Consider the following 4,208-nt stretch of genomic DNA (forward strand, 5'->3'; position numbering starts at 1 on the left):
AAATGTTCATGTATTTATTTTGAGAGCTAGAAAGAGCGAGGGAGAGGCAGAGGGAGAGGGAGGGGGAGAGAGAGAATCCCAAGCAGGCTCTGCACGGTTAGCACGGAGCCTGACCTAGAGCTCTATCTTAACGAACCGTGAAATCATGACCTGAGCTGACATCAAAAGTCGAAGGCTTAACCGGGGGAGCTACCCAGGCGCCCTAAGCCCACTATTTTATTTTATTATTTTTTTTAATTTTTTTTAACGTTTTTATTTATTTTTGAGACAGAGAGAGAGACAGAGCATGGACGGGGGAGGGGCAGAGAAAGAGGGAGACACAGAATCGGAAGCAGGCTCCAGGCTCTGAGCCATCAGCCCAGAGCCCGACGCGGGGCTCGAACTCCCGGACCGCGAGATCGTGACCTGAGCTGAAGTCGGACGCTTAACCGACTGAGCCACGAAGGCGCCCCTAAGCCCATGCTTTTAGAAACGATCTATGAAGGCCGCTTGACCGAAATATCAAAAATCTTCCTCCAATGGTGACACATACCTTATACACATACACACACTTAAGGAAAATAGCTTTTTGGTTTCTCTTCTCAGTGTGGACAGCTTTCTTCTCTGGGAGTGGGCACCCCATTTCCAGGCTACCAACAACGGGGAAACACAGGGGCTTCTGGAATGCATGCCAGTAGAAAAATCAGTCCTGGGCGCAAGAGGACGAATTAATTGTTCCTCTTCATCGTCCTCAACTGTGCCCAGGGACTGCGTGCCTGGGGTCGGAGCAGGCGTTGCTGGATAGAAACAACGCTAACGAGCGAGGCGTAGACCATCATGGCTGCCGGTCCCGCCAGCACCCGTGGGCTGTGGTTCCTCCTCAGTCACTGTCTGGCATGGAGGTGGCACCCCAGCTCCATCCCAGGGGAAGCAGAGGTTGAGGATGTGGGTGCAGTAGGCACAGAGGTCGCGCAGTCAGGAAGGTGAGCCTGCGCCTTCCCACTGGGCAGCTTTGCCTGCAGCAGCAGGTCAAGAAGCCAAAGACCAAGGTGTCCAGGGCGGTGGAGGCATCTCCAAAAAAGAATGTCTGAGAGCCTAGGTGCTGAGACAGCAGGGTCGGGCGTCCCCGCGTCTCTTGCTCCAGCTCCTGTTCCAGCTCTTCTCGGTTCTCAAGCCTGAGCTCCCCCACGCAGCTGACGCAGCCACGGGGAACTGCCACTGCCTGCAGCCAGGCAGGAAGAAGTTGAGCGGAAAGGGCATGGCCGCTGCATACCACTTCCGGGGCACGCCCCCCTAGTTCTTGGTGTCTACTCAAGCGTGCGGGGCGCAGCTTCCCTTCCAGCGGAGACCTGAAGGCCAAGGGGTCTGCTCCCTGCCAGGGTGAGGTCTCATTTGTTGGCGTTGTGCTTCTCTTTTCCAAGGTGAGTGGTGACCTTGTGCGGTCTCAAGATGGCCTCTCCCTGACGAGTCCGAAGGGCAGGCAGAGTTCCTGAAGGGCTCCACCAGGAGTTGGTGACCTTGCGCACCTTGAGTGGGGCACCGGTAAATCTGGCATAGGTCCTCACAGCCAGGCTGTCCAGATCCACTGACCGTAGCCCCCTGACCAGCTCCCTGGGTGCTGCCATCTTAACCCTACTCTGTCCCGGATGAAAACATGTAGCTTGTTTTTTTGGCTTGTTTGTTGTTTTGTTTGCTTTTCTGTTTTTGTTCTTTTTTTTTTTTTTTTTTTTTTTTTTTTTAAGGAAAAGCTCTCTTTTTCTAGCAAACAGTATTAGCGCTCTTTAGTTGAATGTGTTTTTATAAGAGCACCTGAGACTGTAGAAAGGCACAATCCGATTTTAAAGTTTTTGTGGATGTTTCAAGTAGTTTCATCCTAATAGAAGTGGATTATAATGACTGTAATGAAATCATCATTAGCGATTATTTGTTCAGTTTGGAGGCCTTGGAGATGAAATAAACTTGATGTCCGGTTCCTAAAGGGACCCAGCTAGGAAGCATATTGATCTCGATCAGAAATATAGAGCGAGCCCAAACATTCTTTCCCTCCCTAACTTAGGTCATTTCTCTGGCATGCAGTATGGTTTTTGGCTATTTGGGTTGAAGGGAGGGGCCAGTTTCAGAGACTTCTATTTGACTATTCCTGGTCTCTGGGATAGCTCTGACCCCCCTTGGCCCAGAGATCAATGGAGCGGTCAGCCAGCTACAAAGTATCTCTATTTCAATTACAAATTCTATTTCAATTTGGGGACCAGGGAAATGACCACTGGGTTTGTCCACAATCCCAGTGGACTCATTGGGAACCAGACACAAGCCAGAAGTCCATTTATTTTATTATTTGACTCCCATGTGATCACATGCTTATAGGGAGGCAAAGCAATGCTTTGAGCCTCTGGTTGGCATCGTGCCTTTCCCCTAGTAAGTGGCCCATAAGCTTCTTTCGAGAAGGGCGGTGGAATCATTACTGTGTTCACTTGCTGTGGTATTGCAGGGTCCTTCTTTGTGGGGACCTAGCCTCTTCTTTAGCCACTGCGTTACAGGTCCCCAAACTGGCTCAGGTTCAGAAACGTTTTGTTGGGATGAGTGGCTGCAGCCTCCTGATTATCTATCCTTGATCTCTTTTGATTTAGTGGATTAAGTAGTACACTCCCTGGCCGCCCATCTATTTTGCCCTTAAGGACACTGTTCTACTGACAACGGCCCCGTGTTACTCAGAGCGTAGACCCCCCTCTGTCTGCCTTTGTGAGGTTGCCTCTCATTACCATAATTATGTCTCCCTGAGGGGGTCTTATCGCTCCCCATTGCTACCGGGAGTACACAGGACAGCTGCCACTGACCCTAGGATCCCGGTGCCCCTCTTACCAGCATATCCCTGATTGCTTGGCAAATGGTGCTCCTCCCCTGTTTCTGCCGAACGAGGGCCTTTGCTGGTTTTCCGGCCTCGGGTAGCACATCCGCTGCCACGTGCCCATCTCTCTGAGCCTGAAAACCTTCTCTCGCCGTCTGTCATGGCAATTCTGGCACGATTACCTCACTAAGCGTGCTCCGTTCTTTTTCTAGGAGGCCTCTGAGTCCTGTGTTTGTGCTGTCTCCCGGGGTCCTTGCCAGGGTGCTAAATCCTCTATCCTGGATAGACTAAGCTTTATCCAGCCTTACAGAGTCTACCACCCTTCATCAAGCACTCACTACATCCAGACCAGAATGGATCATCGCTGCTCCTGCCCTTATCACCGGCTCTTTGGCGGTCTAGACCCTGCCTCCCTTATCAGGCCCAGTATGTCCTTGGCTGGGTTATACTGTGGCTGAATCCTAGCTATTGACCTCATCGCAAGCCGGGGAAAATGCTAGTCCTTAACAGGAAGAGTGGGCCCCTTGTGCAGGCTCAGTGGGTTCAGGGGAATCTGGGATTTCATGATTCTCATGCACATCAATCCAGATGTCCTGTCCATGTGCCAGGGTCGAACTCCCCCCCCCCCCCGCCGCCCCCCCCCCCCCCCCCCCCCCCCGCCTTGCATCCAGGGCCCTGAAATTGGCATAACAGATCTGCCTTGTTTGGGAGCTTAACCTTTTGAGCTCTGCTCCTGTTATGATTAAGTCCCGGTCTGTTCTTCAGCTTTCTCTGCCCTCCCTCCAGGAGATGAGAGGCTCTTTATGCTACCAAGCAGGCCGTCTCTGGCTTTCACTCTTAAATTTTAAACGTCAGTCACCCTTAGTTCTTCATCATAATCATTTTTTTTTTTTTTCCAGAGTGTCAACTGAGCGTAGGTATCGCCAACCAATCCCACGATCCTCCTAGTTCTTGTTTCCCATACATTTCGCAAACTCCTACTACACGGCACCAGCTAGAGATTCCCACCCCACTGGTCACCGTTCTGTCACCGCAGTTCACCACTGGCAAAGGCGTTCACAGTTTCACTGCTGCTCGTGCCAGGGGTCACCCCGGGGCACCACCTAACCCAGTGGTGGGATTCAAATTGCCAGCCAGGAACTCCAAAACTGGACCGCCACATCTGCCTGCCCAACCATTCCTGGTACTGACTGGCACTGGTTGGGTTCTCCAGGAGGCAGACTCCGAGATGGAGGTAGAGTTCAAGAGTTTTATTATGGAGTCCCTTGCCATCACTCCCCACGGAAGAGGAGAGAGGAGGCAGGGTTGGGCAGAGGCAGAAGTCAGGCTGTGACGCAGCCTCACCCAGGCCTGCAGCTGACTCTACAGGGGCGTCCAAAGCTGG

At 52.1% G+C, this 4,208-nt stretch overlaps 1 pseudogene; it reads right to left on the reverse strand.

Annotated features, from left to right (window-relative positions):
* Positions 1-329: 329 nt before the first annotated feature.
* LOC101092448 lies at positions 330-1,623 on the reverse strand (annotated as a pseudogene).
* Positions 1,624-4,208: the final 2,585 nt, after the last annotated feature.

This window comes from Felis catus, chromosome B4 (assembly GCF_018350175.1).
Source record: "Felis catus isolate Fca126 chromosome B4, F.catus_Fca126_mat1.0, whole genome shotgun sequence".
NCBI lineage: Eukaryota > Metazoa > Chordata > Mammalia > Carnivora > Felidae > Felis > Felis catus.